The 26,065-nt window shown below is 45.4% G+C and overlaps 3 protein-coding genes across 9 annotated transcripts in view; 2 read left to right on the forward strand and 1 right to left on the reverse strand.

The window, feature by feature from the left end:
• The window catches only part of TXLNB (taxilin beta), a 150,038-nt gene extending 145,192 nt beyond the window's left edge, over positions 1–4,846 (reverse strand). The window contains exons 1-2 of one of the 2 annotated variants that reach the window (XM_089676266.1): positions 4,698–4,806; positions 1,853–1,954 (exon numbers count right to left, since the gene is read on the reverse strand). The gene's annotated coding sequence lies outside the window, so the exon portion shown is untranslated. Of the gene's footprint in view, positions 1–1,852; positions 1,955–4,697 lie in introns of both variants that reach the window. The other variant, XM_089676265.1, reaches the window with a different exon arrangement.
• The window catches only part of LOC149462920 (endogenous murine leukemia virus Env polyprotein from Emv-2 locus-like), a 126,974-nt gene that overhangs the window by 44,352 nt on the left and 56,557 nt on the right, over positions 1–26,065 (forward strand). The gene's annotated exons all lie outside the window — the stretch shown is intronic.
• The window catches only part of LOC149462921 (uncharacterized), a 383,187-nt gene that overhangs the window by 23,317 nt on the left and 333,805 nt on the right, over positions 1–26,065 (forward strand). The window lies entirely within an intron of this gene.

Raw genomic sequence — 26,065 nt, forward strand, 5'->3', positions numbered from 1 at the left:
CTTAGCTGCAGTGATGCGCATCCTCGAGCTGACATCTTTGGGTGGCCAGCTTCTGGGCGGGGATGACATCACTCCCACGCAAACATGGGAGATAAGTCAGATTCAGCATTGACAATTTGTACAGTGAGCTGCATGTGCGCAGCTCCAGGGGTGCATTTACCACAAGGCAAACAAGGCACTTGTCTAGGGCGGCATCTTTCAAGGGGGCAGCACCTCGCCCCAGAAGAAGGGATGAAAGAAGGGACACGTGCACCATGGGAACCAGGTGGGATCCAAGAGAGGCTGCAGGCTGCTTGATGGTGTATGTACAGCCTGATTCTCATTCCCGGGGATGTCCAGAGTCGTGAACAAGCAGGTAAATAACTTTAATGCAGATGAGATAAATCATGCCTGATCATCCAGTTTTAATTTTGGTCTAAAGATCCTCTTTAACCACTTGCCCTCCAGAGGATTTACCCCCCTTTCTGACCAGGCCATTTTTTGCTATACTGCGCTGCGTTACTTTAACTGAAAATTGCACAGTGATGTAATGCTGTACATAAATGAAATGTATGTCCTTTTTCCCACAAATAGAGCTTTCTTTCAGTGGTATTTTTTGCACTATAAACAAAAAAAAGACCAACAATTTTGAAAAAAACAACAATATTTTTGACTTTGCTATAAAACATCCAGTAAAACATTTTTAAAAATCTAATTTCTTCATAAATTTAGGCAAAAATGTATTCTACTATGTGTTTGCTAAAAAATCCTAATACATGTAAATTAGTTGGTTTACGTGAAAGTTATAGCGTTTACAAATGGTATATAAACTGGAATTTTTTTTTTTTACTAGTAATGGTCAGCGACTTATTGCCGGACTGCGGGAGTGCGGCAGGCATTCTGACACTGGGGGGGAACTGACTAACTGCCACTGACATCCACAGTGACACTAATACAGTGATCAGTGCTAGAAAAGAGCAAAAAGGGCGCACTCTCCTTGTGCATTACCATGATAAAAAATAATTTATTGAGAATGACAAAAGTGTATACTCACAAACCAAGAGTCATAAATAAAAGCAAGGAACCAATGTGACAGTCCCAGCAAGTGGTGGTCTTGCGACAGTGTATGTTAACGCATTTCGGGACACGAGCTACCTTCCTCAGAGCTCTTTTCCAGTATTATCAAGATTCCCAGATCTTTAGAGGGCTGCACCTCAGCGAGTGACCGTTACCGTGTTCCTATGATGTTTATGGACCTGAGCGCTGGTTTTGCTTTTCTTTCTTCAGTGATCAGTGCTAATAAAAAGCACTGACACTGTACTAATGACACTGGGCAGGAAGGGGATAACATCTGGGGAGATCAAAAGGTTAACAGTGTGCTCAGTTGTGTTTTACATAGTGTGCTGTGTGTGTTTTACTATGTAGAGCAGCTGCTTTGTATTGTTCTGCTGTGCAGAGCAATACAAAGCAGCCTGTTTGAGAGAGATCTCTGTTGTTTACGACGATCACCGAGTCCTGGACGAGAATCGGTGGCCGGGACCTGGTGATTGACTTGCCAAGGAACCAATAGTGGTGCGGGTAGGGAGTGGGCGCGTGCACCCCCTACCCGGATAGGCAAATCACGTATATATACATGATTTTGCGCATCCCTGCCGCCCTGTAGCAGTATTTCTGCTATAGGGTGGTCGAGAAGCTATTAAACTTATAGTGAGTTAACTTGGAAGTGTAAATATATACTTTAATACTCATAGTTTTACATATCAAAATAATAGGAGCATGCAGCAAAACTGTACAGTAATTTTTTTTTCTATGTATGCATGCATAAATACTAGACATACGCAAACAATTTGATTTTTAAATTGTAAGCTCTAACGAGCAGGGCTCTCTGATTCCTCTTGTATTGAATTGTATTGTAACTGTACTATCTGCCCTCATGTTGTAAAGTGCTGCACAAACTGTTGGCGCTATATAATTCCTGTAAAATAATAATAAAAATTATAAATTTATCTGATCTACAACCAGGGGTGTATTTATAAAGCTGTGAATCTGACATTCACCAGAAATTCACTGCAGGTGATGCATGTGCTGTAAAAGATTCACCATGTTTGAATGTTTGGTGAAAGTAACATTTAGGCTCCATTTACACTTAGGTGTTTCAAACGCACTGCAATCGCGCAAACAAACTCACAGCACGTGCAATGCCCAAAAAAGGTGTCAGAATCGTTTCTGGGTATTGTGCGTCTCATGAGAAAAAGGAGAGAAGCGCCTCTAAGTGCAATAAGTCTTTAATTCAAGTCTAAATGTAGAAACACTCACATGTCTGAAGTAATCATAAGCATAAAAACCGTGGTTAACAATAGTTAACGGTGGGGTGGTAACCCGGGTGAAGAGCCGTCATCTCTCTGCGATGTGGGGAGGTCAGCTCTCGGCTGGAACAGCGTGGTGGCTGGAGGGGGAACAGCGGTGAGGCCAGCCTTCATGCACGTCCTCCCTCAAAGCCGGATGGAACGCACGCTGGAACGTAGCGGCGGCGTGCAGCTGCTTGAAAAAGGAGTGCACTTCCGCCTTCCACGGCCAGTGCATGCTCCGAAACGCGTCGCAGTGCACCCTGGGATCTGATGTCGTCACGGCCACGCCGCCGCTACGTTCCAGCGTGCATTCCATCCGGCTTTGAGGGAGGACGTGCATGAAGGCTGGCCTCACCGCTGTTCCCCCTCCAGCCACCACGCTGCTCCAGCCGAGAGCTGACCTCCCCACATCGCAGAGAGATGACGGCTCTTCACCCGGGTTACCACCCCACCGTTAACTATTGTTAACCACGGTTTTTATGCTTATGATTACTTCACACATGTGAGTGTTTCTACATTTAGACTTGAATAAAAAGACTTATTGCACTTAGAGGCGCTTCTCTCCTTTTCTCATCTACAGAAGTTGCTACAGCTTATTTGGAAGCCTTGCCCTCAGTGCCACACGGAATCCTACGCTCTTCATACAGTAGCCACTAATACCACCATCACCCATACTACCATTTCCCAGGACTTTGCAGTGTTTGCGCTGTTACAACCCTTCCTCATTTTTTCTGAATCATATTGTGCGTCTCATGGTTTTGCTTGCATGATTGCGGCACATTTGTCACACTGAAAAAACATTCCGCGATCATGGCAAAAATGTGAATGCGCGTTTTCACATTTTCACAGCGCATTTTCAAGATGCAGGCAAAATCACGGCGATTCCGCCTGCAAATTGAAATGCCTAAGGGCTCATGTACACTGCAGCTGATAAACTGACATTCAGGAGCTTTTTTGTGTTTTTTTTCAGCAGCCCCTGAACTCTCCCTAATGTTTTCCTATGTGTCCATGTACACATCTTGGTTTACAGTCGTTTACAGGCAGTTGAGTTTACAGTTGTTTTTTTGAACGCACCAAACTTGCGCTCAGGAGTAGATTTTATCAGCGGTTTCAAAAACCAAATGCTTGTAAATGCATGTAAACGTGGCTAACTGTGTTTATAAGCGTTTGCGTTTAGAAGCGTTTTTTAACTGTTCCATATCCAGATGCTGTCCAGAGCCTTTTTTCATCATCAGAAAAAAGTATTTTCCATGTATTCAAATGGACCTAGCACACCAGCGCAGTCAATTCCAGGTTTTGCGTGAAGGAAAAAATGGTAGAACATGCTACATTATGCTCATGATGGGATCCATAGTGAATACAACCAGAAAAGACAGGTCATCTCAACACATACTGCTCTCTCTGCTTCTGCTCTCTCTATTTCTCTCAGAATGTCTGAAATAGTACTGTTTTTCAGTGAATCCTGGGCATTTTGGAAGGTCTCCTGATATCTTTAAAAAAAACGCTTCTAAACGCAAACGTGCATAAACGCGGTTTGCAAACACGGCTAAACATACATTTTTTAACCTACGTTTTCCAGCAGTCAGTTTCCAGCGGTCAGAAGTGTTTTCTAAACGTCCCGTGTACATGAGCCATAAGTGTGAATGGAGCTTAACTGCTTTTTAAATTTACCCCCAAGTGTAGATTACAAATTACGATTGTTGCTTAAAGTTTATAACTGCATAAGTAAACAAACAAAGCGCTTCCATTTAAAAAATAAATAGTATTTATAAATTCTATCGTACTGTAATATTATCAAGTCCCTTTCTTCTGCAGCACCATCCCCCTATGTTCCTTCATGGGCAGACATTCAGACACATGACACCTGTTGCACAGTCACTAGTTATTTTGGGCACTGCTCAAATCCATCGTGTGGTTTGTTAGCGTGATCAGTTAAAACACATTACAGATATAGACTTAAATTACCAAATCAACAGCATAGGGGAACACATATAATTCAACACTCAAACATCAGCAGAAAAATACATCATTACAGAAGAGTTTTAAATTGCTCATAGCTAAACTATATGATATATTTGCTTTAATATAGGCAGTTTAGGTTGAAAGTGATTTAGAAATCAGATATGACTTGATTTGGGGAATACATTCCAAGAATAAACTAAAAAAAAAAAAATAGTCAAGAAAAATCAGCATTTTCATTAAAAGCCATAAATGTTGGGTTGTATTTTGACAAGGTAAATGAGCACATGCTACTGGAATGAACGTTTTCATTGACATCACATATACATGATTTTGAATGACACAAATAGAACTTAATTTTACCATATCAAAGTAATACAATAAAATACAAAAAAAATATAAATACTTTACCGGAAAAGTGTCCTGGGTAGGGAAAAGGTTTTTACAAGGAGAGAGGTAAAACAGCAAAAAAGACAGAGTGAAAAGAGTTAGTCCAAGAGACAACTGGAGATATAAGCAGGACACAAGAGCAAAAGTTATGGAGGAGGGGAGGAAAGAACAGATGACAGTTGTGAAAGAGTGCATAGGATGCCAAATTTAGACAGACCTATTTAGCAGCTGATAGCTAGATGAATGCACTTAATGGGAGATCTAACATGTACAATGAAGGATACAAGCCAACAATTATCAAGTAACATGTATGTAAATGTAATGTGATGCAAATACAATTACTAATGGCAATAACTGGAATACCTCTGGTAGATGCTTACAGAAACATGGGCTAGTATTAGTTGGAAGCAGTACTATCCATGTATATATATATTTTGTAATGCTGTTCTATTTTTATGTACAACATTTAATACACACAGGATTATCTGACAGTGTACAATAGCAAAAGTGAAAATGTATTCAATGTATCATAGCATAGGTCATAGGCATTAAGGGATAATATGCTATTAGATTTTTGGCAGGATGCCTTGGACAAAAACAGTGCGCAATGACATGTATATAGAACCATTTAGGAACTTGCTTTTCATATGACCAGTAAATATCAGTGCCTAAATGAGGAGCCTTATTCAGCCCAATAAAATATTACAGCCTCACTCCTGGCAAAACTCTATTCAGTTCTGCATAGTGTGGAGAAGGGTTAGAGCCTGTGTAAAAATTTGTTGAACTGTCATCTACTGTCTGTGTCCCCTTTGGGAAGACCCCCTCAGTTCCTGTGCATTGGTGATGTGTCACATAGTACAGTAAGTGAGAGGAAATCTCTTCAAAGGATAGACACTAGAGATGAGCGAAGTATTCAAAAATTCGATTCGACTGATTCGGCGAATTCGCGGAAAAATTTCGATTCGAGTCGAATATATTCGCTGTGAATTTAACTTAAAAAAGGGTGTTTCTAGGCTTCAGAGAGACTTAATATTAGTGCTGAACACTGTACCTTTAATTTAAATGCCCTTGGAGTCTGCTGGGGAAGAGAAATAATACTGTCAGTCAGTATAACATGCAGATGAGTGCCGTCGATCTTAGAATCACCGCACACTTCACTCATTTGGGCAGTCACGGGGCCAAAACCAGAGTGTGGAGCCACAGTGTGGCGGTGGAGGCAGCAGCAATGGGAGGCCATACAGCACCCTATGACAAAAATGGAAACCACCAGCAGTGTGAGGAGACCTGAAAGTGGCACATGGCAGAGTGTGGCGATAGAGACAGCAGCAATGGGAGGCCGTACAGGGACCCATGACACACTCTGGACCTGGCAGCAGCATGAGGAGGCGGTACAGGGGCCCATGGCAGATTACGGGCCTGGCAGCAGCATGAGGAGTCGGTACGGGGGCCCATGGCAGATTACGGGCCTGGCAGCAGCAATGGGAGGCCGTACAGGGACCCATGACACACTCTGGACCTGGCAGCAGCATGGGGAGGCGGTACAGGGGCCCATGACAGATTACGGGCCTGGCAGCAGCATGAGGAGTCGGTACGGGGGCCCATGACACACTCTGGACCTGGCAGCAGCATGAGGAGGCGGTACAGGGGCGCATGACAGATTACGAGCCTGGCAGCAGCAACTTGGACAGGAGGACGTTCAGCTTCTGCACCGTCTGGTGCGTGCTCGCAAACTGTTGTCTCTTGGAAACGGATTCCAAGAAAGACTGCTGACGGAATCCGTGAAGAGGAGTAGCAGGAGAAGGAGCATCTGAACGAGCGGAATATGCCAACAAGCGACAACAGGGGCCCATGACAGATTACGGGCCTGGCAGCAGCATGAGGAGTCGGTACGGGGGGCCCATGGCAGATTAGGGGCCTGGCAGCAGCTATGGGAGGCCCGTAATCTGCCAGCACCCTATGACAAAAAATGGAACCCACCAGCAGTGTGAGGAGACCTGAAAGTGGCACATGGCAGAGTGTGGCGATGGAGACAGCAGCAATGGGAGGCCGTACAGGGACCCATGAGAGACTCTGGACCTGGCAGCAGCATGAGGAGGCGGTATAGGGGCCCATGGCAGATTAGGGGCCTGGCAGCAGCTATGGGAGGCCCGTAATCTGCCAGCACCCTATGACAAAAAATGGAATACACCAGCAGTGTGAGGAGACCTGAAAGTGGCACATGGCAGAGTGTGGCGATGGAGACAGCAGCAATGGGAGGCCGTACAGGGACCCATGAGAGACTCTGGACTTGGCAGCAGCATGAGGAGGCGGTATAGGGGCCCATGGCAGATTAGGGGCCTGGCAGCAGCTATGGGAGGCCCGTAATCTGCCAGCACCCTATGACAAAAAATGTAACACACCAGCAGTGTGAGGAGACCTGAAAGTGGCACATGTTTGGGGCATGATTCATGGCGGATTTAGTCAGTTGTGTCAGGAACTGGTGGTTTGAAATCCAGACTAATCCACGCCTGATTAATTTTCACAAACGTCAGTCTCTCCACACTTTGGGTGGACAGTCGTGTCCTCCGCGGAGTTGCAATACCTCCTGCCGCACTAAACACGCGCTCCGATGCCACGCTACTGGCCGGGCATGACAGCCTTTCAAGGGCAAATTCAGCTAGTTGGGGCCAAAGGTCAAGTTTCGTTGCCCAGTAGTCAAGGGGATTGTCTACCTCGGTTGGCAGGGTGCTGTCCAAGTAGGCCTAAGCCTGTTGTTTGAGGTCCTGCTCCAGGTCCACCTGATGCTGCTGCTGCTGCTGCTGCTGGTTAGTAGTTTCCTCACTGCGCTGGTGAAGAAAGCTACTCATCATCGACTGCAGACTGAGGCAGCCGCTGCTGGTGGAGCTGCCACTGCTCCTACCACCCCACCCCTCCCCTGCTGCCATGGCAGCGGAACGCGAGCGCACAGGGCCCACAGTGTCTGAGGATGGACGTTGGCGCAGACAGGCAGAGACCAGCTGACTACATAGGTGGTTTTTATAGTACGTTATTTTGGCCTCCCTCTCAGCAGGTGTGAAAAAGGCCACCATTTTTGAACGGTAGCGAGGGTCCAACAAGGTGGACAGCCAAAAGTCATCCCTCTGTCTGATGGTTATTATTCGGCTGTCGCTACGCAAGCAACCGAGCATGCTATGGGCCATTTGTGCCAAGGAATGCGAGGGACTCCCTGCCTCCATCTCCACAGCATACTGCCACGGTGCGTCTGGGTCCTCTGTCTCCTCCTCCTCCTCCTCTACCAGATGCTCCTGCTCCTCCACTCCTGTCCGCTGAGTGGAAAAACCACCCATTTCACTCAATAATTCCTGAGCACAAATGTCCTCCTCTACCTCCTCCTCTTCTTCCTGTCCTGCCCCCACAGGGGTCATGTGGCGTTGAGATCTGTGCGCCACGTCTACCGCACCCTGACCAGCCATTGTTAACAGCATTTGTTCCAGGACGTGCAATAGAGGAATGACGTCGTTCATCCCATAGTCCTGCCGACTCACGAATAGCGTGGCCTCCTCAAAGGGCCTGAGCAAGCGCAGGTGTCACGCATGAGCTGCCAATGGCTGACATCTAAGTTACACAGGGAGTACCTTTATCCGCTTTTAACATCAGGAAATCTGTGATGGCCTTTCGCTGTTCGTAAAGGCGGTCTAACATATGTAGGGTTGAATTCCACCTTGTTGCAACGTCACAGCATGAGGAGTCCGTACGGGGGCCCATGGCAGATTACGTGCCTGGCAGCAGCAATGGGAGGCCCGTAATCTGCCAGCACCCTATGACAAAAAATGGAACCCACCAGCAGTGTGAGGAGACCTGAAAGTGGCACATGGCAGAGTGTGGCGATGGAGACAGCAGCAATGGGAGGCCGTACAGGGACCCATGAGAGACTCTGGACCTGGCAGCAGCATGAGGAGGCGGTATATAGGGGCCTATGGCAGATTAGGGGCCTGGCAGCAGCTATAGGAGGCCCATAATCTGCCAGCACCCTATGTCAAAAAATTCAACACACCAGCAGTGTGAGGAGACCTGAAAGTGGCACATGGCATGAGACACTGTGGACCTGGCAGCAGCATGAGGAGGCGGTATATAGGGGCCCATGGCAAATTAGGGGCCTGGCAGCAGCTATGGGAGGCCCGTAATCTGCCAGCACCCTATGTCAAAAAATTCTACACACCAGCAGTGTGTGAGGAGACCTGAAAGTGGCACATGGCAGAGTGTGGCGATGGAGACAGCAGCAATGGGAGGCCGTACAGGGACCCATGAGAGACTCTGGACCTGGCAGCAGCATGAGGAGGCGGTATATAGGGGCCTATGGCAGATTAGGGGCCTGGCAGCAGCTATGGGAGGCCCATAATCTGCCAGCACCCTATGTCAAAAAATTCTACACACCAGCAGTGTGTGAGGAGACCTGAAAGTGGCACATGGCAGAGTGTGGCGATAGAGACAGCAGCAATGGGAGGCCGTACAGGGACCCATGAGAGACCCTGGACTTGGCAGCAGCATGAGGAGGCGGTATAGGGGCCCATGGCAGATTAGGGGCCTGGCAGCAGCAATGGGAGGCCCGTAATCTGCCAGCACCCTATGTCAAAAAATTCTACACACCAGCAGTGTGTGAGGAGACCTGAAAGTGGCACATGGCAGAGTGTGGCGATGGAGACAGCAGCAATGGGAGGCCGTACAGGGACCCATGAGAGACTCTGGACCTGGCAGCAGCATGAGGAGGCGGTATATAGGGGCCTATGGCAGATTAGGGGCCTGGCAGCAGCTATGGGAGGCCCGTAATCTGCCAGCACCCTATGTCAAAAAATTCTACACACCAGCAGTGTGTGAGGAGACCTGAAAGTGGCACATGGCAGAGTGTGGCGATGGAGACAGCAGCAATGGGAGGCCGTACAGGGACCCATGAGAGACTCTGGACCTGGCAGCAGCATGAGGAGGCGGTATATAGGGGCCTATGGCAGATTAGGGGCCTGGCAGCAGCTATAGGAGGCCCGTAATCTGCCAGCACCCTATGTCAAAAAATTCTACACACCAGCAGTGTGAGGAGACCTGAAAGTGGCACATGGCAGAGTGTGGCGATGGAGACAGCAGCAATGGGAGGCCGTACAGGGAACCATGAGAGACTCTGGACCTGGCAGCAGCATGAGGAGGTGGTATATAGGGGCCTATGGCAGATTAGGGGCCTGGCAGCAGCTATAGGAGGCCCATAATCTGCCAGCACCCTATGTCAAAAAATTCAACACACCAGCAGTGTGAGGAGACCTGAAAGTGGCACATGGCATGAGACACTGTGGACCTGGCAGCAGCATGAGGAGGCGGTATATAGGGGCCCATGGCAGATTAGGGGCCTGGCAGCAGCTATGGGAGGCCCGTAATCTGCCAGCACCCTATGTCAAAAAATTCTACACACCAGCAGTGTGTGAGGAGACCTGAAAGTGGCACATGGCAGAGTGTGGCGATGGAGACAGCAGCAATGGGAGGCCATACAGGGATCCATGAGAGACTCTGGACTTGGCAGCAGCATGAGGAGGCGGTATAGGGGCCCATGGCAGATTAGGGGCCTGGCAGCAGCAATGGGAGGCCCGTAATCTGCCAGCACCCTATGTCAAAAAATTCTACACACCAGCAGTGTGTGAGGAGACCTGAAAGTGGCACATGGCAGAGTGTGGCGATGGAGACAGCAGCAATGGGAGGCCGTACAGGGACCCATGAGAGACTCTGGACCTGGCAGCAGCATGAGGAGGCGGTATATAGGGGCCTATGGCAGATTAGGGGCCTGGCAGCAGCTATAGGAGGCCCGTAATCTGCCAGCACCCTATGTCAAAAAATTCAACACACCAGCAGTGTGTGAGGAGACCTCAAAGTGGCACATGTTTGAGGCATGATTCATGGCGGATTTAGTCAGTTGTGTCAGGAACTGGTGGTTTGAAATCCAGACTAATCCACGCCTGATTCATTTTCACAAACGTGAGTCTCTCCACACTTTGGGTGGACAGTCGTGTCCTCCGCGGAGTTACAATACCTCCTGCCGCACTAAACACGCGCTCCGATGCCACGCTACTGGCCGGGCATGACAGCCTTTCAAGGGCAAATTCAGCTAGTTGGGGCCAAAGGTCAAGTTTCGTTGACCAGTAGTCAAGGGGATTGTCTACCTCGGTTGGCAGGGTGCTGTCCAAGTAGGCCCAAGCCTGTTGTTTGAGGTCCTGCTCCAGGTCCACCTGATGCTGCTGCTGCTGCTGCGGCTGGTTAGTAGTTTCCTCACTGCGCTGGTGAAGAAAGCTACTCATCATCGACTGCAGACTGAGGCAGCCGCTGCTGGTGGAGCTGCCACTGCTCCTACCACCCCACCCCTCCCCTGCTGCCATGGCAGCGGAACGCGAGCGCACAGGGCCCACAGTGTCTGAGGATGGACGTTGGCGCAGACAGGCAGAGACCAGCTGACTACATAGGTGGTTTTTATAGTACGTTATTTTGGCCTCCCTCTCAGCAGGTGTGAAAAAGGCCACCATTTTTGAATGGTAGCGAGGGTCCAACAAGGTGGACAGCCAAAAGTCATCCCTCTGTCTGATGGTTATTATTCGGCTGTCGCTACGCAAGCAACCGAGCATGCTATGGGCCATTTGTGCCAAGGAATGCGAGGGACTCCCTGCCTCCATCTCCACAGCATACTGCCACGGTGCGTCTGGGTCCTCTGTCTCCTCCTCCTCCTCCTCTACCAGATGCTCCTGCTCCTCCACTCCTGTCCGCTGAGTGGAAAAACCACCCATTTCACTCAATAATTCCTGAGCACAAATGTCCTCCTCTACCTCCTCCTCTTCTTCCTGTCCTGCCCCCACAGGGGTCATGTGGCGTTGAGATCTGTGCGCCACGTCTACCGCACCCTGACCAGCCATTGTTAACAGCATTTGTTCAAGGACGTGCAACAGAGGAATGACGTCGTTCATCCCATAGTCCTGCCGACTCACGAATAGCGTGGCCTCCTCAAAGGGCCTGAGCAAGCGGCAGGTGTCACGCATGAGCTGCCAATGGCTGACATCGAAGTTACACAGGGGAGTACCTTTATCCGCTTGTAACATCAGGAAATCGGTGATGGCCTTTCGCTGCTCGTAAAGGCGGTCTAAAATGTGTAGGGTTGAATTCCACCTTGTTGCAACGTCGCAGATCAGGCGATGATGTGGAATTCCGTTCTGCCGCTGCAGCTCAAGGAGGGTGTGCTTTGCGGTGTAGGAATGGCTGAAATGCATGCAAAGTTTACGTGACATTTTAAGGATGTCTTGCAGTGGGATGGTGGATTTTAGGAACCGCTTGACAACCAGATTGAACACGTGAGCCATGCATGGCGCATGGCACAACCTTCCTTGACGCAGAGCAGACACCATGTTCTTTCCGTTGTCGGTCAACATGGTTCCGATTTTCAGTTTGCGCGGAGACAGCCATCTGTCGATTTCTCTGTTCATTACACTCAGAAGTTCCTCCCCTGTGTGACTACGTTCGCCAAGGCATACCAGGTGCAGAACAGCGTGACACCGTTGCGCCCTGCACATGTGATATGCCGGTCGGGTAATGGGACTTGGCACGGGGGTGGCGGCTGAGGACACGGCGGAAGAAGAGGTGGTAGAGGCGGACATCTTTGCCGGAGCAAGGACGTGCAAACGTGGAGGCAAAAGCGGCGTGACCTGTCCAAGTTGCTGGTGCGGCTGTGACGGCACCACGTTCACCCAGTGGGCCGTAAATGACATGTACTGTCCCTGACCGTAGTTACAGCTCCACACGTCGGCGCTGCCGTGCACTTTGGCAGAGACCGACATGCTCAAAGACTGGCCCACCATGTCTTCTACATGTGAATGCAGGGCTGGCACTGCCTTTTTGGCGAAGAAATGACGGCTTGGCACTCTCCACCGCGGCGCGGCACAAGCCATCATTTCTCTGAAAGGTCCACCACTTGGAAAGGGAGGGACTGCAGCACCAGCAACTTGGACAGGAGGACGTTCAGCTTTTGCACCGTCGGGTGCGTGCTCGCAAACTGTTGTCTCTTGGAAACGGATTCCAAGAAAGACTGCTGACGGAATCCGTGAAGAGGAGTAGCAGGAGAAGGAGCATCTGAACGAGCGGAAGATGCCAACGAGCGACAACTCCCCTCAGCAGAGGTGTTGGAGCCTTGACTGGCTGATGGAGGGCGATTGACGTCGGGTGACGGAGCAAGTAACGGAGCGGGTGATGGAGCGGGGGCTGGGGCGGGCAGAACCGCCGTATCTTTATCACGGTTTTCCCAGGCCACCAAATGGCGACGCTGCATATGCTGCCGCAACGCTGTAGTCCCAACATGGGCCCCCTGGCCACGCTTGACTTTCTGGCCACATAGTCGACATACGGCTACGTTTACTTCCTCGGGCGGCTTGACGAAAAATTGCCACACCGCCGAGTAGGAAACTTTGCCCCCGATACTCCTCACTGGCTGACTGCTGCTTCCTCCGTGCACACCGGCACCACTACTGGCCGTGGTGGTAGGCTGCAGTGGAGCTGGTGCTCTACTCCGTGGCCGTTTGGCTCCACTGACACTGCTTCCACTGACACTGCTGCGACCCTGCTGCTGTCTCCTGGGCAACCCACCGACTGTTTCGCTCACTGCCAAGCTGCCACCCTCTTCTCCTGATGATGCGGAAGAAATTGCCTGATGACGACGAGGCTGCCAAGTGCGATCAACCTCCTCATCATCAAGTAGGGTCTCCGCCTCACTACTAGCCCCCTCGGCTGCGTCTGGATCAGGAGACAGACCTGTCTCTAGACCGGCTACCGGGCCACTCTCCTCGCCACTACTTCTTCGCCTGGCTGCTGAAAAGGCGGATGTCTCCCCCCGTTCCTGACCGCCCTCTGTTAGCTCTTCCTCACTGTACAGTGGGGCTGAGCCCACAGCATGCGATACTTCGCTTGGTGAGGGAACACCAAAGGACAGGGGCAGGTAGAGGACACGTGATTTCAGTGGGCTTGGTCCCGGGCCATGCCAACTAACGGTTGTGTCTGACGTACCCACCGACCGTTGGCTGTAGGTGTCAGAGGTGACCTGGGAAGAGGAAGACGACCGAGCCAACCAATCGATGACGGCAGGGTTGTCGGTGGAGACACGACTGCTGGATGACACCGGGAGCACTGGCCTCTGGCTGCGAATAGTGCTGCCTCGACCCCTTCCTCTGCTGCCACGTCTGCTCGCTCCTAAAACATTGCCTCCTCTGCCACTCCTCTGCATGTTGTCTGACATACTCTTTAATTAAACGATTATGTGTCCCTGAGTAACAATTCTGTGTCCCTGAGTAACAATTCTGTGTCTGTGCGAGTAACAATTCTGTGGCCCTAAGTAACAGTTCTGTGGCCCTCAGTAACAATTCTGTGTCCCTGATTAACGTTTCTGTGGCCCCAAGTAACAGTTCTGTGGCCCTCAGTAACAATTCTGTGTCTGTGCGAGTAACAATTCTGTGTCTGTGCGAGTAACAATTCTGTGGCCCTAAGTAACGGTTCTGTGGCCCTCAGTAACAGTTCTGTGTCCCTGTGTAACAATTCTGTGTCTGTGCGAGTAACAATTCTGTGGCCCTAAGTAACAGTTCTGTGGCCCTCAGTAACAATTCTGTGTCCCTGATTAACGTTTCTGTGGCCCCAAGTAACAGTTCTGTGGCCCTCAGTAACAATTCTGTGTCTGTGCGAGTAACAATTCTGTGGCCCTAAGTAACAGTTCTGTGGCCCTCAGTAACAATTCTGTGTCCCTGATTAACGTTTCTGTGGCCCCAAGTAACAGTTCTGTGGCCCTCAGTAACAATTCTGTGTCTGTGCGAGTAACAATTCTGTGTCTGTGCGAGTAACAATTCTGTGGCCCTAACTAACAGTTCTGTGGCCCATAAGTAACAGTTCTGTGTCCCTGAATAACAATTCTGTGTCTGTGCGAGTAAGAATTCTGTGTCTGTGCGAGCAACAATTCTGTGGCCCTAAGTAACAGTTCTGTGGCCCTCAGTAACAGTTCTGTGTCCCTGAGTAACAATTCTGTGTCTGTGCGAGTAACAATTCTGTGTCTGTGCGAGTAACAATTCTGTGTCTGTGCGAGTAACAATTCTGTGGCCCTAAGTAACGGTTCTGTGGCCCTCAGTAACAGTTCTGTGTCCCTGTGTAACAATTCTGTGTCTGTGCGAGTAACAATTCTGTGGCCCTAAGTAACAGTTCTGTGGCCCTCAGTAACAGTTCTGTGTCCCTGAGTAACAATTCTGTGTCTGTGCGAGTAACAATTCTGTGTCTGTGCGAGTAACAATTCTGTGTCTGTGCGAGTAACAATTCTGTGGCCTTAAGTAACGGTTCTGTGGCCCTCAGTAACAGTTCTGTGTCCCTGTGTAACAATTCTGTGTCTGTGCGAGTAACAATTCTGTGGCCCTAAGTAACAGTTCTGTGGCCCTCAGTAACAATTCTGTGTCTGTGCGAGTAACAATTCTGTGTCTGTGCGAGTAACAATTCTGTGGCCCTAAGTAACAGTTCTGTGGCCCTCAGTAACAGTTCTGTGTCCCTGAGTAACAATTCTGTGTCTGTGCGAGTAACAATTCTGTGTCTGTGCGAGTAACAATTCTGTGTCTGTGCGAGTAACAATTCTGTGGCCTTAAGTAACGGTTCTGTGGCCCTCAGTAACAGTTCTGTGTCCCTGTGTAACAATTCTGTGTCTGTGCGAGTAACAATTCTGTGGCCCTAAGTAACAGTTCTGTGGCCCTCAGTAACAATTCTGTGTCTGTGCGAGTAACAATTCTGTGTCTGTGCGAGTAACAATTCTGTGGCCCTAAGTAACAATTCTGTGTCCCTGAGGCCCTAAGTAACAATTCTCTGGCACTCAGTAACAATTCTGTCTGTCCCTGAGTAACAATTCTGTGGCCCTAATAACGTTTCTGTGGCCCTAAGTAACAATTCTCTGGCACTCAGTAACAATTCTGTCTGTCCCTGAGTAACAATTCTGTGGCCCTAATAACGTTTCTGTGGCCCTAAATAACAATTCTCTGGCACTCAGTAACAATTCTGTCTGTCCCTGAGTATGAATTCTGTGGCCCTAACTAGCGTTTCTTTGTCCCTAAGTAACGATTCTGTGGCCCTAATTAACAATTCTGTGTCCCTGAGTAATAGTTCTCTGTCCCTAAGTATCGTTTCTCTGTCCCCAAGTATCGTTTCTGTGGCCCTAACTCTGTCCCTGTCCTTAATACAGAGCGGTCTGCCTCTGTTCAATGACTGCAGGCAAATGAAGAATTCCAAAATGGCCGCTATTTATAGCTCGACCATTACACAGTGCTAGCTGGCTGGCTGCTGATTGGCTGATGCGATCACATGTCGTTGAGGAATGCATTATGGGTCAGTGCGCCTTGTCTGCGCGCCTTCCCAGACATCCCCGCTCCGTCGCCGCACATGTCAGTCGCCATTTTCGGAAAAATTTCGATTCGCGCGTCCGAATTAGGCTATTTTTCGGATTCGAAATTTTTCCGATATTCGACTCGAATTCCACTTCGGCTACTTCGATTCGCTCATCTCTAATAGACACACACAGCAATAATTTAACAGAAACTGGAAAAGTTTGAAAATATGTAAAGAAAAAAAAAATACAGGTGTACCTTGATTTACGAACGCCTCAGTTAATGTAATTTTTGGTTTACGAATGAAAATCCATTGAAAATAATGGCTCAGTTTACGAATTTTTTTCGCAATACGAACGGATTAATTGGTTTTCAATGCATTTATGTACAGTATTTATGCCTTTAAAGTGCACTTTATAAAGAGTTTTGAACAGATAAAAGACTTTTTTTTTACTTTATTCTGACCTCCGAAATGTATTAATTGGTTTTCAATGCATTCCTATGGAAAACTGCATTTTGGTTTACAAATTTTTCGCAATACGACAAGTCCCGCAGAATGAATTAAATTCGTAAACAGAGTTATGCCTGTATGTGTGTGTATGTGTATATATATATATATACACATACACTCACCGGCCACTTTATTAGGTACACCTGTTTAGTTGCTTGTTAACACAAATTGCTAATCAGCCAATCACATGGCAGCAACTCCATGCATTTATGCCGGCCATAGATGGGTCGAAAATCGTCCGATTTTTCAGCTGAAAAAAAATCGTCTGATTTTTGCATTGTTAGTGGGTTAATTGGTCGGCCATTTTTTGGGTTTTTTGCACAGTTTTTTTTATCGGTCATGTTGGAAAATTCCTGGCAGATTTGGCCGATCGGCCGATTTTCCCAGCAATGATGGCAAATCGGCCGATCGCTTTACCGATAAAAAAAAATCTGCACATGAGCCGTGACCTGCAAGGTTGCCAGCATTCTTTTTACTGTAAATGCACACACACACATGTATATGTATATATAGTTTATGAAAGTCCAAAATTAAATTGTATTCCTAGAAAAGGTAATGAGGGAAGGAGAGAGGAAAAAGATTTTATATTATATATATTTATATTAGATTATATTTAATATGAAAAAGTCTTGTGGTTGCAACAAATGTATCCATTTGTATCCAAATAAAAACCATAATGTATTTGTATTGCTGTCACATTGTATGGTGTGCTCCCCTGTCTCTGTTAAACTGGTTTCTTGTCCCCTTCTTTCATGAGCATTGGTGGCAGCGTCGGCAATGGCATCGACCGATTTTTCGTTTATCGGCTGATTAACGGCCCGTCTATGGCCTGCATTAGGCATGTAGGCGTGGTGAAGACGACTTGCTGAAGTTCAAACTGAGCATCAATATAGGGAAGAAAGGAGATTTAAGTGACTTTGAACGTGACATGCTTGTTGGTGCCAGACGGGCTGTTTTGAGTAAAAAACTGCTAATCTACTGAGATTTTCATGCACAATCACGAACAAGTTGATCGATTGATCAACTTGGGTACATTCATCCTGCCCATACATGGTTTGAATCTCGGCCGGTTCAGCAGGCCGATTCAAACCATCTATGGCCAGCCTTAAATTCTGTTCCTACAGAGTTGGTGCATGGATAAGGGTATCATCCATGCAAATTGTTACACCAGGTATTCTTGCAAAAACAGTAACCAATATTTTTTGGAAACAGCTCAGGGCTTAGCATAGCCCAAAAGGCATGTGTTTAAATCAGAAATGCTTCAGATATGTAATGAAAGCTGTTAGGTTCCTGGCAATGCAAGTGGGATTTTGCAAGTAGCTTTTATGGAGGTTTAGTTTGGTGAAGAATCTTGACCCATGGCATTAGGAAATTATAGTAGACAGTGGGTAACAGCCCGGTATTACTGCTTTGTTTATCTGGCGAAGATCGACACATAGTCAAATTTATCATCCTTTCTTTTTGGCTATGAATAGGTTGGAAACTCATGGGAAGGAGTCAATAGGTTCTATTATACTGTCTTGAAGGAGTTTTTGCAGCTCTTGACTGCAGTCTGAACTACTAAGAGGGAGGGGTCTGAGCAGGCGCTGCATCACTGGAGAGATCTGAGGGTTCAGCTCTGGAATAATGTGAACATTTTAGAATGGGGTAGCACAGTGGTTAAATGGTTAGCACTTCCACCTGGCAGCACCAGGGTCGTTGGTTCAAATCCCAGCCACAACACCACCTTCCTGGCGTTTGCATGTTCTCCCTGTACCTGCGCGGGTTTCTTCCCCCCCCTCCAAAGACATGCTGGTAGGCAGGGGCAGACTGACCATTTAGCCACTCGGGCACTGCCTGAGGGCCCAGGGTCAGTAGGGTGCCCCATGAGATGCCCCTGGTACCTTTCATTGGCTTTTTTGGGTGTGGGCGAGGACATGGGGGCCCCATAATCCCCTATTGCCCGGTAGCCCCATGAGTTGTCAGTCCACCCTGCTGGTAGGTTAATTGGCTCCTGTCTAAATTGGCCCTAGTATGTGTATGTATGAATGTGAGTCAGGGACCTTAGATTGTACAGTCCTTGAGGGTTAGGGACTGATGTGAATATACAATATATACATGAAGCGCTGTGTAAATTGACGGCGCTATATAAGTACCTGAAATAAATAAATAAAATAAATAAATGTGACCCAGTCCAGTGAGGGCCTGTGGGAGTCTTTTTTTCCAGACATTGTCTATCAGGCATGTTTTTGCATCTGTCTGATCCAGAACCGTCCAATCCCAGTGCATGAAACAAGTCTAATCTTAAGAGGTTGGCTTCACTTTCACTGACATAAAATGCAAAACTGCCTAAATGCTTGTTTTGGTGTGTGCCAGGTAATATAACTCACCGAACACTGAAGTTTGGGCACTGTAGCTCATTAGGGTAGTCAGTGCCTCCTGGGGTGGGTAATGGTGAAAATGGGTATTGTGGATTGCTGCATTCAAAATGGAACCCTTTGCTCCTGTGTCTAGCAGCAGCAGAATTTGAACTTAGCGATTACACAGTGAAAGAGTTTAACATTTGTCTGATCTTTACTGATTGCATAACACTGCATTCCGTCAGGCTCCTGATCTGCCGGCTTTAAGTGATGAACAAATGTACTTGGGATGGAACAACAACATTTAGCAAAGTGGTTCAGATCATTACAACACCTGCAGGGCAGAGCTTCATGGTACCTCCATAGTTAGAACAATGTGCATTTGGTGTTCTGTCAGTCAGATTTTGTACTTGAACAGGAGCTTCATTGCCATCCATGGGGCATAGCATATTCCTGGCTGCTTGCACAGCCTTTCCCATCTGGCATCCGAAATCCACAGGTCTTAGCAAAGTAACTATATCTGACTCCATATGCAACCTTTCACTCAGTTTTGGGTTTGTAGTCTTTTCAATAATTTGGTCTTTAACCACTTCAAGTCCAGACACTTTCACCCCCTTCCTGTCCAGGTCAATTTTCAGCTTTCAGTGCTATCACAATTTGAATGACAATTGCGCGGTCATGCAACACTGTACCCATATAATTTTTATGAGACAGATAAAACTTTATTTTGGTAGTATTTATTCACCACTGGGATTTAAATTTTTTTGCTATATAAATGATAAAGTCCAAACATTTTGAAAAAAATTTTTCTTATAAAATGTTGCAAATAAATACTCTTTCTTCATAAATCTTGGCCAAAACGTATTCAGCTATCTTTTTAGTAAAAAAAAAACCAACCCAAATTAGTTTATAACAAAAATTATAATTTTTCACATTTTTTTTACATTTTATTTTTTTATATTATTATTTCGTTTTTTTATGTGTTTTAACATACTGTCACCCTAGCAGTACAGTGTTACCATAGTGACACTGTACTACTTGTGGGGGGTGATGAAGATTTTTTTTTTTTTTTTTACACTGATTGCTTTTACAACCATAAAGGCTGTAAAAGCAATCACTTCTCCTTCTCTCTGGCTGCATTCTGTGAATGGTCACAGCTCGTCACATGGTACAAGGCTGTTGTGAATAGCCTTGTACCATGTGACCTCTGTGATCATTCACAGATTTCAATAGTAGTAAGCAATGATGTCATCAGGAAGTGACATCTTGCGTACTACTATTCATGTGATCACTGATTGGCCAATCAGTGATCACATGAGCGGGACCTCACAGAGAGGTCCTGTACAACGATTGGTGTTCCGCTGTGTCGCACCAGATCGCGGTGCTGCGTGCTCACAGGCAGTGAATGCGGAGGCCATTTATAAACGGCCACCCGCTCCTCTGCTGCTCCCGTCCGGCCGTTTATGTACAAAGGCCGGACAGGAAGTGTTTAATAATTTCATCATGTAATGATCTGGATCAACTGTAGGTAAAGGATTATAACTTTTTTTTTTCTTTTAATGGTTGAACTGGATGGACTTTTTTCAGGCAGACTATGTAACTATGTAAATCTGCAGGGTGCTGCTAACTGTCTCAGCTCAGCAACATAGGGGCAAATAAATTCTCCCTCACCCTGACAGCACATTCGAAAGTGAACTCTGGTTGCTAAAGCATTTGTGGATGGTTTAAATTACTCTTCCAGGGCTTTAATTGTAGCTGTGTATGAAGAACCTGCTCCCAGAGTTAGAAAAATCCTATAGCCTTCTGAACACAAGGTGCTATCTGTATGTGAATTCTATCACCCCCAGTGGCTATATGTACGCACAAATACAACTTTCTTTTGGTATTATTTGATCATCACTGGGTTTTTTTTATTTTTTGCTATATATATGAGAAAAAAAACAAACATTTTGAAAACCCCCACAATATTTTTTACTTTGTTATAAAAAAAATCCATAAAATCAAATATCTACATACATTTAGGCCAAAATGTATTCTGCTACATGTCTTGATGGCCGATCTCATTTCTTGAGGCCCTTAACCACTTCAACACTGGGCACTTTTACCTCGTTTCTGCCCAGGCCAATTTTCAGCTTTTAGTGTTGTCGCACTTTGACTTTGCTGTACCCATAAAAAAAATGTATAATTTTTTTCACACTAACAGAGCTTTCTTTTGGTGGTATTTAATCACTACTGAGTTTTTTATTTTTTACTAAATAAACAAAAAAACAAACTTTTGAAAAAAAAAACTCCTTTTTCTTCATTTTTGTTTTAAACTTTTGCAAATAAATACCATTTCTTCATAAATTTAGGTCAAAATGTATTCTGCTCCATTTCTTTGGTGAAAATACCCTAAATTAGTGTATATTATTTAGTCTGTAGGAAAGTTATAGAGTCCACAAACCATGGTATATATATCTGACAATCGATCAATTAATGTACTGACGGCCAATCTTATTTCTTGAGGCCTGGAAACGCCAGCATAGTACAAATACCCCCCAATTTTTGGAAGATAGATAATCCAAGGTATTTAGTAGGAGGCATGGTGAGTTTTTTGGAGGTGGTAATTTTTTGTTCCAATTTTTTGGAAAATGTAGAAATGAAAAAAAAAAATCACAATTTTGAAAAATTTTTTTACATATTGTCACCAGTTCAGTACAGCATGATTATATAACTGGTGTGTTGGTGATCAGGGGCACTGACTGGTGACAGTATGTAAAAAAAAATAAAAATAAAGATTTTTTTTTTGAAATTTTTCTATTTTTAAAATTTTTTTTACAATTTTTTTTCAACACACTGTGACCAAAGCAATACAATGTTACCATAGTAACATTGAACTACTCTGGGCAAGTGATCAGGATTTTTTTTTCTTTACACATTATGATTGATGATACTTTTTGCAATCATTGTTACTGAATGAAACTGATTCATTCAATCTTTTTTTGATTAGCTGTGATTGGGCAAAGCTCATCACATGATACAGATGGGCTGTGATTGGCCCTGTCTGTACCATGTGATTGCTTTGATCAATCACAGCTAACAACTCAATTGTATACAATGGATGGCATGACAAGAAGCCATCCATTGTATACAATCGACATGTGATTGCTGTGATTGGCCACAGCGGTCACATGACACTGGCAACGGGTTAGTGTAGTGATATGTCATCAGCTGTGTCCCGTGGACACAGACAGTGACAGATCGTGGCTCAAAGGCTGCGTGAATGGCTGTTTTTGACAGGATATTATATGATGCCCAGTCACAACAGCGAGTGTCCCGCCTGGCTGTCAATCTGCTATAGCCCGGGCTTGAAGGTGTTAGAATACAGGATAGTACAAATACCCCCCAGATGAACCCTTTTTGGAAAGTGGACAGTCTGTGGCATTTAGTAAGATGCATAGCGAGTTTTTTTAAGTAGTAATTTTTTGTCTCAATTTTTGGGAAATGAAGAAATTAAATAATTTTTTTATTACAATTTTGTTTACATACTGTCACCACTACAGTACAACGTCATCACATAACTGGTGTGCCGGTGACTGGTGTCAGTGGGCTTACATAGTTACATAGTTAGTCTGGCTGAAAAATACACAAAGGGCCATCCAGTTCAACCAAAAAAAAAGTTTTAATCCTAAATTGACCCAGAGGAAGGCAAAAAACCCAGCAAAGCATGATCCAATTTTCTCCTGCAGAGGGAAAATTTCCTTCCTGATCCCCCCGAGAGGCAATCGGATATTCTCTGGATCAACTTTACCTATAAATATTAGTAACCAGTTATATTCTGTGTATCCAAGAAAGGGTTGATTTACTAAAACAGGAGAGTGCAAAATCTGGTAATTTTTTTAACTTTTTTTTCATTTTCTACTGTTTTTTTTTTTTACACACTTTTATCACCATAGTAACACTGTACTACTCTGTGTGGGTGATCAGGGATTTTTCTTTTAATACTTTGCTGTTAAAATGAAAATTTTCAACCGTCATGAATGGGTTACATTCATGACAGCTGTGATCAGCTGTGATCTGTGATTGACTACAGCTATTCACATGGTACAGTGCTGTGATTGGCCCAGGTACCATGTGATAGCTGTAGGCTAATCACAGCTTAGGAAACACAGCTGTTATGAATTAATTTTTCATTCAACTTTATAAACATTTTTTTTCTTTGTTAACATTTTTTTTTTACATACTTTCATCAGAGTTGTTCAGTGACACCATAGTGACACTGAACTACTCTGAGAGGAAGGGTGGGTGATCAGGGATTTTTTTTTACACTTTGATTGGTGTTACAGTGCTGTCCACTGTAACAGAAATATTTTGCACTGTCATGAATGGGTTACTTTCATAACAGCTGTTATTACAATTGTGTGCTGTGATTGGCACACAGCTATCGCATGGTACAGTGTGCTGTGATTGGCTCAGGTACCATGTGATAGCAGCCGGGTACCAGGAGCTACAAACTGTGAGTGCGCCAGCGCGCATATGCTAAGTGATATACAGGTACGTCCCTTAGCCTTCTTGTGCCACCCCTGTCCACCTGCAGTACATGTACTGTATGCAGTCTGGAAGTGGTTAATATAAAACCATACAATAAAACATTTTATGTAGATTGGGATTTATTCCTGACAGTCTAAGCACCTTGAAAGTTCCATACTCTCTTCTTTCTTTTTTTCTGTCCTTGGTTTCCATTAACCTCCGGTGTTGTCACCCTGTCACATGCATTCCCAATGAATACTACAAATAGCTGAACTGACACATATAATACAGGCATAGTTCACTGTTGTAGACATGAGGAAATTCAACATAAAAAATGACATGCTGCCTTTGTTAAAGGAACTACATGTAGACAGGAAGAAATTGCTGAAGAAAACCATCAGTGCTGATAAAAGGGTGAAATAATGATCAAAACAAGTATTTTATTTTTAAAAAACAGCAGTTGTTTATTATATACAGTGTTTTAGCAAATGAAATGAAATTCAGTTAGGGTTTACATGTATATTAATTGAATTATATTGCCCTCCATAATTAAAGTATTGGAGTGGAGCTGGGCCTAAGATGGGATGCCAAAGGTAGACGCTGCCTGCCGAGGTATCTTGAATTGATGTCATTCCCATCTTCCAATGGATTGAACTGATATCCAGTGCCAGGAGGTTTACCATTCATTTATCTTCCTCCTTGGTCACTGTACTAAAGAAAAAATAAAATAAGAGTGCGTCTTCTTTAACATGACCAACCAGTATCCTCTTTGGCCAGTAATGAATCAGCCACAGAACCCCCAGCTCTAATTTGAGTGACTGTGAAAAAATAAACAAAATTTTAAACCCTCACCTTGTAAAACAACCCATTCAGATTAAAATAGAAGTAAAAGGCAATACATAACTATAGGTGTAGGCTCCAGAGAGAGAGAGGTATCATTTTACACCTGTACAAATCATTAGTAAGACCTCATCTGGAATATGCAGTTCAGGTTTGACTGAAGACGAAAAAAAAAGTTCTCTTAGGGAGAACATCATATGACGTCCTCCCAGAACGAGAGAGCTGCCGCCCATCAGTCATTTCCTTATATGGTGGGCGGAAGGTGGTTAAAAAAAGGCCTGGATTGTTTCTTAGATACACAGAATATAACTGGATACTAACATTTATAGGTAAAGTTGATCCAGGAATATCCAATTACCACTCTGGGGATCAGGAAGACATTTTTTTCCACCAGAAGCAAATTAGATCATGCTTTGCTGAGTTTTTTTCTGATCAACTGTGGGTATAGGATTATAACTTTTATTTTTTGGTTGAACTAGATGGGCTTTTGTCTTTTTTCAGCCAGACTAACTATCTTCCTCTGTAATTTGTGTATAGATATATAAAAAAAACATTATAATTACATTTTTCCCTTTTTATAAGTGATCACATACCTTCTGTTATCAGTGGAATACAGGCCTGGGGAGGAGAATGAGCAACACACTGATCTTCCTAGTGAAAGGCTATGCAGGGGGATGTACCAGAACAAGTCTGATCATTGGAGGGGAGTGGACTGAGTTCCCAGCACAGCTAGAAAACTGACCACACTAAACTATCTTGCCTAGTGTGGTCAGTTTTTATTAGGTAAGCAGAGGGACTGATGGGAACACCAGATATTTCACACAAAGGAGGCATTACAAAGAGAACAAAATCCTTTTTATACTTGGTACAGCAGGCACATTTCAGGAATATAAAATATTGGGTTAACATATTCTTCAATAATAAAACAATACAGTAGGATGCAAAAACAATAGAAAAAGGTTGTTTAATAAAAATGTAAATGTAAGAATTATTATACAGTTTTGTTTCCTTCATATTTCCTTTATTTACTTTTGGGAAACAAACGTTAAGATTAAAATACCGGTACATTGCTGGATATAACCTGGCAAGTTAAAGGTTTAATATCATAATTCTGTGTCCTGTAGTGACTTAGGGGCCAGTGAGAGGAAACACAGCTCATGGCAGGTGACACGGGCATTAGACCAGGGCTGTCAAACTGGTGGCCCTCCAGCTGTTGCGAAACTACAAGTCCCATCATGCCTCTGCCTTTGGGGGTCATGCTTGTAACTGACAGTCTTGCAATGCCCCATGGGACTTGGCAACAGCTGGAGGGCCCCAGTTTGACACTCGTGCATTAGGCAGTCATGAAAGTGTTAAATGCTGATGACTTTGCTGAAGCCTGTCCTGCTTAAACACATATAAAAGCATTTTTAGTAATTTTACATTTACTGTACATTTAAAATATACACTGTTACAGCGATAGCTTTCCATCTGCAGCTGTCATTGTGCCCTTTCTGTGTACGGGGGAAAGACAGCTGCAGGTGTGTATGTAATTGGCTGCCATGGTGATCACGTGATCAATTAACACACCGATTGGTTCATGAATGTTAGTGAGAGACCTGCTGGTGTCAGTGACACCGAGGTCTCAGAACTGCTTCTAAAAAAGAAGGGTAATATAGATTAACATTCTCTCATCATGGGGCACCAGGGGTTAAATCAAACATAGTAGCTATTGTATGCTAAAGGTCAGGGGCAGATTGACCATTTGGAAACACGGGCACTGCCTGAGGGCCCGGGGTCAGTAAGGGGGCCCCATGAGATGCC

This window comes from Staurois parvus, unplaced genomic scaffold (assembly GCF_062004578.1).
Source record: "Staurois parvus isolate SC_StPar_1 unplaced genomic scaffold, SC_StPar_1.0 ptg000165l, whole genome shotgun sequence".
NCBI classification, from domain to species: Eukaryota; Metazoa; Chordata; class Amphibia; order Anura; family Ranidae; genus Staurois; species Staurois parvus.